This window comes from Carassius gibelio, chromosome A7 (genome assembly GCF_023724105.1).
Source record: "Carassius gibelio isolate Cgi1373 ecotype wild population from Czech Republic chromosome A7, carGib1.2-hapl.c, whole genome shotgun sequence".
NCBI lineage: Eukaryota > Metazoa > Chordata > Actinopteri > Cypriniformes > Cyprinidae > Carassius > Carassius gibelio.
The window spans coordinates 31,121,685-31,135,108 of record NC_068377.1 but is presented as its reverse complement, the minus strand read 5'-3'; the positions used below and the strand labels follow the sequence as shown (position 1 = coordinate 31,135,108).

General features: G+C 38.2%; 1 pseudogene; it reads left to right on the top strand.

The window, feature by feature from the left end:
• Nucleotides 1-13,424, top strand: part of LOC128017520 (dynein axonemal heavy chain 2-like) — a 129,340-nt pseudogene that overhangs the window by 19,145 nt on the left and 96,771 nt on the right.

The following is a 13,424-nucleotide window of genomic DNA, read 5'->3' as shown; positions in this document are numbered from 1 at the left end:
TTTTTAGACTCAGATTCAATTCTGGATCGAATATATGTGGCTGTATCGGTTTTTTAGCTATAGTTGATTTTATTCAATAAAGTTTTTTACCTGTTTTACTAAAGACTCTTTGGAAATATGAAGGATGCATACTACTCTATAGGTACTCAAAATTAACAGATTGGCTTATGTTTGTGTTATGTCTGTTTTAACTTCATACTCTGCTTAAATCAAAATCTCGAACCTTGCTGGATTTGGTAGTAGTGTTTTATCATGGTTCATGGTATGCAGTAACTCATCCAAAGGGATGTGACCCTGGAGCCAGAGATTGTGTAAGAGAATAAACATAAAGATATCTTATCGTCTGTAATCTGTGTTACTGCCTATGTTTGACATTCACCTCTGTGTCCTCCTGTGTGTTTAGACAGTGCATTCATCACTTTGAGCCCAATGACGACCTTCTCTGAGACCTACACCACTGGATCATGTCTTTCTCATAATCACTTACTTTGTCTCTCTCTTTTTCCTAAAACAACTGTGTTCATCTCTTTTTGCCTATTATCCTTCCCTCCAATCCCTCTTTTTTAGTTGTACAAAAGTTGTCCTCCCCGACCCTCTTACTTCCTTTCTTTTGCATGACAGACGTATACTGGAGCATTATTACTCCCCGTATAAGCCCCTTTTTAATTAGACACCAATTTGGATGGAGTTACGCTTTTTCTCATGCCAGAACATTCATATTGGCTGTTTATCCCCATGGTTAAAGGGCATAGCTCTCAAACTGACCAAATTCTTGGCGATTTTAAGTGTTTTGCAGTTAACTGAGCAGCCTGGCGCAGCTCTTTTCCTTTTCGAAATAACATGGGCTAACTGGTGATTAAGGATTAAAAAGACGAAGTGGAGATGCTCGTGCCGGGCATTCCTGTAAATGATTCAGGAGAACTGATTGCTGGTGCACAGCTCACCGTCATTTCAATGTGTTTTTGAATCTTAGTCATTAAAGCTCGGGTCGCATTTCAATTTAAGCTCTCATCCTCCACTCCGACGACTATGATCTCCGTGCAGGGTGAAAATCGTAATTTAGTCATTGCGCCAGGCGGTGATTATTTTTCTCTTTAATAATAAAATATATATTTTAAAAAAATCTGGGATTTCTTTGCAAAAGTCAAAGTAGCATGAAAGATGAAAAGGAAATTAGTGTTTAACGTGTGGAGATCTTCCTAGAACTTATCTGGTGGCCTGTTATTACCCCACACATGCTGATATTGGGGCCACATGTGAAAGAAATCACAAAACGCTGGCAAACAGATCGTTCCAAATGATCAATGTCCCATAATATCTCGACATCAGCTTTGAAGAAATGGCCAGTTTACATAGTGGAACAGTCTGACACCGTTCCTAGTTCCAGGATAGAAATCCCTCAGAACAAGGTCATGGATTTGGTCTCTCCCTTTGACTAAATCACTCGATTTACATGTACTATCATGCCTATCCGGTAACAGAGTCATCCCGCTGAAGTCCTACATATCTCTCTCTCTCGTGCTCCCTCTCTTTTCCCCTCCCTGTGACCCTGGCTTCCTCTCTGCCCCACTAAAGGTGCTTGTCTGTGAGCGGAGGTAAGGATTACCTTTCCATCAGTACACTGTTAGAAATGTCTGTAAATTTAACAGTATTTAACTGTAAAATGAACTGTATTTTACTGTAGAACAGTTATACAGCATATTACTGTATTTTAAAGTTACATTTTGGGGAATACCCTCTTGGCGACACTAAATTACAGTATTTTTAATTTACTGTAAATCTAAATACAGTAAAGAAAAAATGAGCGCGAAACCTGACCAATCACAGATCAAGTTTTATTTCCCACTTGAAGAAAGAAGAAAACAAGACACACAGATGCGAAAAGAACCAGTCAGATGCAAAGGTGGGTACAAATATTACTTCTTTTACTTTAAATATATTATATCTTTGGTTTAACTAAAACAAAAATATAAATAAAAAAAACGCTGCCACTGTATGGCGCGCAGTCACCTCACATTTATGCTGTGAAGAGAGCTAGAGAGAGTTGTGGTGACACTGTGCAAACATTCATATTTCTTTCCTTTCTTTCCCTTTTCTGAACGTTTCACCGTCAAAATATGGACATTAACGGGTCTCTGCCTTGGGTTTGACCACTCCAGGAGCTGGTGAGTGTTCATGTGAACTGTTAGCCGAACAACAAAGCTTTCGTGGATTTAGCTTAAAGTCAGTCAGATTTTTTCCCGCTATTATCGCTTGCTGTTAACTGATTACCCCATATAAATGCACGTCATGCTTGTAGTGCTAGAGTAAACCCGCAATGTTCGTGTCGTGTGCAAACACTGGCGTCTCTGTGGAGACATTATACGCGTTTATTAATCATGCCAAAGGGCATAAAAACACGGCGAATTTAAGGTTTTCGTGTGCAGTTCCTGAATGCTCATACACTTTCCGAAGCCTCTCCGCCCCTCAGTCTCACATTTAACGTTACCGCAAACACATAAAGTTAAGGAAACTAAACAACCAAGAGAAAAATATGTCTACTTCAAACGTAACATTTGTTCTGTACATCAGCATCGGGAGAATAACATAATCTCGTTCGCGAAAATGCGCCGCAAATGGCACAGAACACAATGGAAATGTTTTCAGGGGACCCCAGTAAGTGACGAACCCGACTGTGTACATCCAATGCGCGATCAACTGCTGTCCGAATTCATTCACAGCTTCAAGTGAACCTTATTAGTGGACTAATGTAGAAATGAGTGAATGAGTGTTAAGGGGGCGATTTCGGATTTAGCCAACGTAATTTCCTCATTATTTTAACCTGGGATGTTCTCGTGACAAAGCAGCATGGTGTCTATCAGCTTAATAGCTGTACTTAGGACATAAATGTCTTATTATTGCTGTTAACATAACTGTTGCAAATAAATACATTTTATACAAAAAAAGTTTTCGTAATATGCTTTATTTATCTGTGTGTGTCTCAACTTTAAAATTAGCTGTTTGATCTTTGGACCCTACATTACCTTACATTTCTTACCTATGAAACTTATTTAAACATAACATTACAATTTTTTTTACAATGTTACTAATGTATAGATTAATATCTCACCCTCATGTTCTTTTTACATTTTTTATATTGTATATAAAGTTGTATGTCATAAATATGTAATCTCTGTATTTTTTGCAAGAAAACAAAAGTAGACGTTGAGTACTAAACATGCTCCATCCGGGTTCGTCACATATTGGGTCCCCTGGAAATATTTCCGTTGTGTTCTGTGCCATTTGCAGTGCATTTCTGTATTTGGTTGTGTTGTGAGTATTTGGTTGTTTTGTTAGACATTTTTCACATCAAATGATCTAACTTTTTTTTCTGTTATGTAAAGGTTAAATGATAACCCTGACAACAGCAAGTGCTCCTCAAAGTTCCACGTCATCAAAAGAAGTGGGAAGATGGTGCAAAGGAAGAACTCTGGTCTGAACCCTCATGTATCCTCCTTCATTAAAGGGATAGTTCACCCAAAAAATTAATTCACCCATTAATAACTCACCTTCATGTCGTTCCAAACCCGTGAGACCTCCATTTATCTCCTCTGTCCCTCTATTGAAGCTGTGTGTTCGGTCTGCTGTCCATGTCCAGAAAGGTAAGAAAAACATCATCAAAGTAGTCCATGTGACATCAGAGGGTCAGTTAGATTTTTTTGAAGCATCGGAAATACGTTTTGGTCCAAAAATAGCAAAAACTACGACTTTATTCAGCATTGTCTTCTCTTCCGTGTCTGTTGTGAGAGAGAGAGTTCAAAACAAAGTAGTTTGTGATATCCGATTCGCGAACGAATCACTCCATGTAATTGGATCCTTTTGAACCAGTTCACCAAATCGAACTGAATCATTTTAAATGACACTTCTGAGTTCAAACAAACCAATATCCCGGAGTAATTCATTTACTCAAAAAGTACACTGACTGAACTGCTGTGAGGAGAGAACTGAAGATGAACACCGAGCTGAGCCAGATAACGAACAAAATACTGACTAGTTCACGAGTCAGCCACATTAAAAAAGTTAACAGCTTAAGTAATTTGTGAATTAATGCGTACTGGAGACACGAACAGTATAAAACGATTCAGTTTGATTTGGTGAACTGGTTCAAAAAGATTCGGTTACATCGAATGATTAATGAACTGGATATCACAAACTGCTTTGTTTTGAACTGTCTCACAACAGACCCGGAAGAGAAGACAATGCTGAATAAAGTCGTAGTTTTTGCTGTTTTTGGACCAAAATGTATTTTCGAGGCTTCAAAAAATTCTAACCGACCCTCTGATGTCACATGGACTACTTTGATGATGTTTTTCTTACCTTTCTGGACATGGACAGTATACCACACACACAGCTTCAATGGAGGGACTGAGAGCTCTCGGACTAAATCTAAAATATCTTAAACTGTGTTCTGAAGATAAACGGAAGTCTCACGGGTTTGGAACGACATGAGGGTAAGTTATTAATGACCTAATTCAGATTTTTGGGTGAACTATCCCTTTAAGGAGTTTCTGGATTTCAGCTGGCAAAACTATTAAGCTACTAAGAGCAAATACATTCTACACAGGAGTTTTCTGAATTAGTAAATTTTTAAGATTGTTCTTATGACTGAATCTGTTCATGTCTGTTGTTTTAAAATGCTCTTAATATGAAACTTTTATGTATAAATGAAATGTATTCAAGTTTTTGGAAAACTGAAAATACAATCTGCAAGAATATTAAAATGTTATTTCAAGTATTACAATTTAACTATTAAACCAATAAAAGAAGTTAAACAGTCTTTTGTTTCTTTTTATAGTTTTTACTACTGAGACATGGGACCTGTTGAAATAAAATAATTTGTAAAGATTTACAATACATAATAAAAGTGAACCAATTACAGTAAATTTCACAGTGTAAAGTAATATTTTATTGTATTAAAATATATAAAAGGAGAAAAAAAACAATTGTGTTTTACAGTAAAAAAATATATTACTGCAAATACATTTACAGCAAGTTAAATGGTACTGTAAATATGAATACAGTATTTTTACTGTAAGTTTAATTTACAGTAAGTTACTGGCAAACTGCTGCCAGTAAGTTACTGTAATTTCTACAGGAAATTTTTTACAGTGTAGAAGAATGAGGTGTGAAAAGCAATCTGAAGAACGCCAGGCTGGCTGATGTGGAACTTTGGCGGATGCAATTATGCCTATGACAGATCATTTCTGACCTGATCCCTCGCTGCTCTGGATGGCGGGCAGCCACTACTGTTGTTTTATTTTGCTCGTGCTGCGTGTGAAATGTGAAAACCCACTTCAGACTTCTCCATTTTTCTCAGATTTCCCTTACAGACCTGCTCTGTAGAAACAAAAATGAGCATGATGTATGAAATTGTTCTTAAACTCTTTGTCTTTTTTCTCTTTTTGTCTTTATATATGCTCTGTGGTCACTTGACCTGATTAGCATATTTGCTCTGGTGAATTCCTTTGTGCAGAGATGCGAAGATCTATTAGAGGTGAGCAAACACTACACAATTATGCAAACGCGCACTCACAAATTGTACATTTTCAAACTTATTTCACACCCACAGAGTATTACACTCTACTTTCTCAAGCACACATCCAGAGAATATCCTTTCATATTTCTCAATTCACATCTCTGGGTGTCTTTATTGCTTTCATTTCTCATATTTCCCAGGACTCCTGTCCTTGCTGAGATCTGTATTTTTATATTACTTGTCATTTTTATATTTATTCATGCACATTTTTTGCTGTGTGCTCCTACTAGCTCCTCATACAATTGGCACTTAAATATGTCACTCAGAGGAAACCTTCGACAACATCTTGCAGGTCCTGCGCTCTGTTAAGGACATCCTGGATGTCAGAAATCCCTCTCGGCATGAGGACTACAGCAGGTGCAGTGTGTTTGTAAATTGATCAGGACAGGAAAAAAAAAATCTATGTGTAGCTGGCTTTGATTGTTATAATAGCCACAATCTGTCCATATGTCCAACATGATGTCTACAATGGAAGCTACCAGTGTAATATTTGCTGGAGGCTGTATACCACCTCTGAATGTTCACCAACCAGAGAATAGTCAGTTTTGAGCTTTAGGTTAGACTTAATGTGTGATTAAATAGAAGGAGCATTCCATAAATAATAAAAGCCTTCTTACATTTTTATCAAATGAGCCATTAGCATAAAAAAGCAAGTTTAATTAATATTACATACATTATTTTTCAAAAGTCTAAAAAGTCTCTTATGCTCATGTTTGCATACTTTTGGCTACATTCACACAGCAGCAGAATACGGTTGTCAGTCCTGTATTTGAGTCCTTAACACGGTTACGTTCACACACAATATGGCTATTTATGGGCGTGACAACTGCATTCTGTAACCAAACACACACCTGTACATTTTCAGAACTCACAACTGCATTCTCTGTAAACCCGCGCTGTGTGAATGGAACTGGACTGGACAACTGGTTGTCTGTCAAGTCATACAGTGTGAGAGAGCCACTCTGCTGCTAAACACATGTCTACTGTATGTTGCGTGTTTTCATGTCTGGTTTCTCTGTCTCCATCAGAGGCGCTCCCGTCAGTTTTGTGTTCTGCATGTGACTCAAATGCTCGGCTCAACACACAAAAAAAATATAGCTGCTGTCAGTTAATGAAGGTTTGACAGATGAACTCAATGAACTGATATTATTTTGGTCAGAATATGGGCTTGACTCCTGTTCTGAGTCGCCACATGAAGTTGAACTCATCTATTGACTACGGGTGCACATGGCGAGATAGAGAAGGGCAAGGGAATCACATGACAAAACCAGGAAACATAACCATAACTAACTACAAAATAAAAGACAAGAAAACTTAAATATATAATTAATACTCACGCAAGTAGGAGTAATAAAACAGCTGAAGTTTCTGTGCAGGGCAGCAAAGTTAGATCTAGAGTTTTTGGTTTGTTTTTTGCCACATCTGGCCTTTGCATTGTAAATGCCTCCATTGACTATAATGGGAGCGATCTAGTCTTGTTGTGTAGTGTAGTGATTTATGTGTCGGTCTTTCTGCCAGACTGTTTATGAGTCAGTCACTCCTTCTGGTTCTCATGTATATTTATAAATGTTTGTCATTCTCCGCTGCTTATTGGCCTGCTGGCCTTTTGGGATTTTCCATACATCTCGTATTAGAATATCTTCATAAATATGCATAATTGCATATAATGACCTGCATATTTGGACCATATAGATATTTTTCATGAATATTCTGCCTAAATGTATGTGCGGTGGTGAGAAGTTCACTTTGCCTTCTGTGTCTGTGTCATTCACAACTGTTTGTGACAGCAGGAAGTTTAGCTGCTTATCTGAATACCATCATGACCGTCTGTGTGACGGAAGCTGGGCTGCCCATCAGCCTCCAGAGGCCATTATCCCCTCGTACCCCCGCCCCAGGCAGTGACGGACCTTGGGAAAGGGAGCCGTGTGTGCATCTGATAGCCATGATGGATTGGGGCCGAGGCGGGTCATAGGGTTAGGATGTTGTTGCCAAGACAAACAGCTGTGCTTGTGTCTGGGGCAGGTGTTTCATAGTGTCTCAGCATATTGGGAGCACCCAAATCAATACCAGCCTCCATTTATGACCAAATGTGTGTGTGTGCTGGACTCTGCCTTTGAATAGAGGGCACTGATTTGTGTTTGGAACATGCTGTACAGCTCTGCCCATTTTTTTGTTGTATTGTGCCTCTTGTTTATCCATGTGTGTGTGTGTGTGTTTAGGTTTCATGCTAAAGTGAAAGATCTGGACGTGATGATGCAGAAATTGATCACTTCAACCTTTCAAGACTGTGAACTGTGTGGAGGAAGGAGTACAGCTGCTTGACGTGCTTCAGCACCTGTCTGGATGAGAGGTCTTTCTCACACAGTTAGCTGTCAATTCACACACACTTTATCACCTCCTTTAAAACCTTGCACACTGTCAGACTGCTACTCCTTTTAGCAAATATAGTGAATACAAATGGCTCCAGAAGAAAAAGACCACCCACAGACTTCCAATGTCACTTCCTTTTCATTCTCAGTTAAGGCTGATTTATACTTCTGCCTCGGACCTCGCCGTAGCCTACATATAGACGCACTCCCTTATGCCGTAGCCTGGCGTACACCTCTGCAAAAATCGAACAGTGCAGCAATTCTACGCAGACCGCAAGCGCTGTGGTTGGTCTGCTAGAATCCCTCCCTCCATATGTACTTGAGTTTTGTGTTTGTTTATGCACACTTTTATATATTTTAATGTTACATCTTCTTATATAAAATAACACAAAGTAAAGAACACTTGTCTTATAATTTATTATACTACATAGCATTAGTAGTTGTCCGCAATAAACAATATTGATCTGCCGTGGTACAAGTCCTTGTGGAGATGGAAAAAATACCATCTTCTCCTGTTCTGTTGTTGTCTCCTTTTGTAGTTTAAAATTATGATTCAGTTATTTGATATTTATTTGCCACCGTAATGGCTATAATTATGCTTCTCTGAAGAGCCGCTTCTTCTTTGGCTTTCGTCTTGGTACTCAGGTTACACCAGCAACATGCACGTGGAAACTGCAGACTAGTGGTTTGCATGTGTACTGCACGTGGACGTGGACAACGATGCAGAAGTATAAATGAAAACTGACGCATAGCCTACAGCGTAAAGGCTACGGTGTAGGTCAGACGCAGAAGTATACATCAGCCTTTACTTGTGAGGTCAGTAGCAGGGCTTCACACACACATATAAGAACACTGTTCTCTCACCTGTGTCACCTGTGTCTTTACTTATTGTCATTAAGACGTGTTTACCTTTTTTTTTCTCCTCCTTCCTTTCATTCTCATTCAGCTTTAGACTATTTTACATGCATTATAGCCAAATCATTATTATGAATAATAAAAATCAAAAAATAAAAAGGTGCCAATGCTTATGTTATATAAAATATAATAATGTTATATAATGTACAAAATATGAAGTAAAAATATGAAATAAAATAAATAACTTTTCATAAATAACGGTCTAAAGAAGTTGTCTTTAGACCGTTATTTATGAAAAGTCATTTTTTTATTTCATAAATAACGGTCTAAAGACAACTAGTTTACAAAGATCATAACAGTAATTTATGAGTTTGTGGTTTCTGAGAGGGTGCATTCACATAAAGAAGTTAACTATAAGAGGCTGTGTAATTGTACCACAATTTACCACATTTCCTAAGTGTTTCTCTTTTATATCTTTCTCAGGCTATGAAGCGGACCATTGACAGGAAGACAGTGGATTTATACGCTTTGCTCTGTGCTGATCGAGCTGAGTGATATTAATTTGGTGATGTGCAGGCTGTCAACTCTCACTCCTGCTCAAATGCATCGACATCCAGGACAGGCGCGTTGGACTCCCGAGCACTCCAGTCACGGATCGAAAAGACCCATGGAGGTAAGATTAACATTAAAAAGAGGTCAATATATATATATATATATATATATATATATATATATATATATATTAGCACTATAAGGTCTTTGAATCAAGAACTCATTTTGATTCAAAATTGGTTGCACCTTATTCTTTTCTTTTTTTAATCAAATACCAGTACACAATGATTTTAATCAAATTCCAACAATGCAAAAATGTTTATGTCTTTAACAGATGGAATTGCCGTATTACCATATTATTGTTATAAAAAATAATGTTTTGAAAAAAAATATTTATTCGCAATGCATCTGCCATATTATTTCAGTGGATATTCCATATCAAAGCAACCACATCATCTTAACTGAAAAAAAAACACTGCGCTCTCAAGCACTCACAGCTGGAGGTTTGCAGCTTTGGTGGACACAGGGCCATTCACTAACAAGTCAGTCTTATGAGCTGGTTCTCATCAGTCTAAGGGCGTATTCACACCAGGAAAGTCTGCTAGTTCACTTGCTTTGGCAAATACAATGTTGATTTAAAAAAAAAAAAAAATGTTTGGTGTGGTTGGCTTTCACATTGACCTTTTTGCAAGTGAACCAGATATTGTAAAAAAAAAAAAAAAAACACATGTGCCATGTGTGGTCATCCATTCATTGGAAAGAAAGTCTCAAGCATACCAGAGATAGTTTGGAACTGGACCGAGACCACCTCTTCAGCTGAGTCTAGGTGCCGTTGTTTGGTTTGCACCTGATTGTGATTGCTATATTCACACTTTACCAAAATATCTGCACCAAGGGGGGAAAACGAACTTGAGTTTGATTTAGTCGAACCAAACAAGACAGGTGTGAATACACCTTTGTAACTGACTTGAAATAAACCAAACACTTAAGGTTTTGTGAGATCATGCTAGATGCTATAATGTAAAGTAGTTAGGTTTAATTATTTTTTGGTCCCTCAAAGATTCCAAATGAACCTTTAATAGAATTGCTGAGGAACCAGAATCGTTACATGTAATCAGAATCAACCAGAATAGTCTCCCTTCTATAATAAACATGTCAAACATTCTGACATCAAACTGACTTGGGTCCACACCAAAAGCTCTCATGTAAAAAATGCCCATGGTCAAAATCAAGCATGACAGGTTCCTGAAAGATGTATCAATTAGATGTGTGTTAGGAGACCACAAGGTGACATATAAGTCCAATCCCAGCATGCACTAGGCCACACTCTTTTTTTCCCTCACCCTTTGTAGGTGAACTCTATTGGGTTTTGTGGACAAATGAATCCAACCCAAAACCTCCATCAGGGTAAATTTGAAAGGTGTCACAGGATAGCTTAACTCCATTGATGAGCTCTTCTCTGTGTTGAGTTCAGAGCCTTGTGTCAGAGGCCAGTGAGGGGCCCCAGCAGAGGCCCTGGAGCTCAGCCAGGATCTAGCCACACTGGCCCTCATGCTATTAAAGCCAGCTGTGCTGCCACATACTCAGTCTCATTCTTTTTTATCACTTTCCATTTCACTCACCCTTCCTCTCTCTCTCTCGTTTTCTCTTTCTTTCCCTTCTCATCGCTCTCTTTTTCTTTAGTTTGCTTACAAAGCACATTGCCTTCTCCATTGTGTTTAAATTCATTTCCCGCTTTCTTTAAGAAGGCAATTAAGAGCAGACATAAGCTTTAATTGGACACAGATATGATTATGTTGCATTTCCCCACAATTGAACCCAAAAAGAGGAACCACAGAGGAACAAAAGGGAAACCAGAGCTTAATGATGGTCTGATTAGACGTTGTAGAATATTTACATTGTTACTGCATAGCCTGACACTTTCCTAACATGAGCAAAGTTTAGCCTTCATTTGTTTTTGTGTTTACCCTTGGATTGTTTAACTTAGTTGTGCTCTGACGGTTGTTTTGATTGTTTGTGACCTTGCATGTGTGAGTCGGTAAGATTTCAAGGCGTAGTTTGTTTGTAAGTGATGAGATGTGTGTTCACAGAAGGCTCTGCATTCTTTCGGAGCTCTTCCCATCTGTTTGTATGCTTTTTGCACGTGTGTCGTCTAGGTTCTCCGGTGCACTCATTTCCTGGCACACGTCAGCAGTGGAGAGGAAGTGCATGTGAATTATGCTAAGATCTGTCCGACCCTGGATGAGAAGTTGAGGAGGATCTTCACAGTCTGGAGTCAGAGTCTCAACCAGCCGCTCATGATCCGTTATAAAGTAAAGACAGGCCTGCTGGACATCAACGTTAACAAGTACGTGATTACACAAACATACAAGCATACAGGCCCTCCAGTATCTCTATGTTCATTATGATTGTCAGTGTAATTATACCTGTGTCGCTGACCAGGGATGTTTTGTCCATGATTTTATGGCACATGATTCAATGCACCGCACACTATAAAAAATATATTAGTTTTTATAATTTTTTATCAGAAAAACATTGTCTTTTTTTATTTAATGTAGAGGACAGTATACAAACATAAAATTTCCACTTCTCACTTTTTCTGCGGAGAGAAATTAATAATATTAAATAACAATATTGACAGCAATGGATTAAATTCAGCTACATTGAATATTCTGTTAGACTTGACGTTGAATATGTTGTGAATATGGTTCATTATTGTCCTTTAGTGACCCATTCAAACCCTTTCAGATAATCGAGTTATATGTGGTTGTGCTGATCTGTAGTCATACATGACCATTACATTACAACACATGACCGTTACTGGAGATGTTTCATACATGCTGATTCTAGTGTGAGCACAAATACATAGACTTTGAATGTATAACTGTGTTTATGTGTTCAGGAACCTGTTGAAGATGTTTGATGAGATTCATTACTGGGACCGACTGCTCTTCGAGAACCCTCAGTCCATCACAGAGGTGTATCAGCACAGAGAAGAACTCCACAAACTGAGAGAGAATGTCCTCCTAAGTTGTTGGAGACTACAACAAGCCGGTATGGCTGACAGAGACTGAATTCAGTACAAACTGAGTATTTACAAGTATTTACATTCAATCTGCCTACATACACATCTCCATTCAAGACTTTAGCACATCCAGTCTGGAGAAAAGCACATGAATTAAATGCACACAGACACACACACTTCCACTAAACAAAACAATTCACACTTATGTCCCTCATTCTGCAGTGAATAATAACCTCCTCCTCTCTCACATAAGCACACACACACACGCTTTTCAACCTGGAGGACTCATTGTAACTCTCAGAGGGACAGAGTGAGTCATCTCTGTCAGTATTGTTGCCACATTTAATGTGTTCTTCACATGCCAGCTGGAAACAAACACTTAAACCCAGCACAAGCTAAACAGGCCACTTGCCCCAAATGGCAAAGCACATCCACTAAGACTTGTTAATCCATTTTTACCACCCTCTTTTTCAGTTATGCTTTTAAAATGGCCTTGCTTGTTTTTTTTAAAAACGCTGTGAAAGAAACTTGTCAGTGCCTGTAAAAAAACAACAACAGTCAACTTAACCTTATATGATTGTGTTCACTCTCAATTAGAATCATTAAGGCTCTAAATGCAGATGAGCTGGGTCTCTTTTCTGACAGAAAAGAAACAGTCAGCGTCTTTATCAATGTCTGGTAAAGCTGAAGTACAGCTAGGCATGAAGCCCGGTGTGGAAAGCAGCCTGGTTTTATTCAGTAAAGTCCAAAAATTGCAGAGAATCTTCAAAGAAATGCTGGATTTGCTAAACTAATTAATAATTAGCATTTCTGGTCATTCTAGTTTAGGGTGGTAAGCAAAAATATTTTGATAATCTATTAATCCAATGTTTTTTTTTTTTTTCTTTGATTGCATAGTCTTGCCCAATGCGTTCTTGTTCAAAGTAAACAATTTGACTGTATTGTTTGCTATGCATTATTGCAAAATTTACAATATAAAGTTTATTTACATAGAATAGAATATTGTTCTGAACAATGTGTTCCCTTTCTCTGCCGCACTTCATTTGAC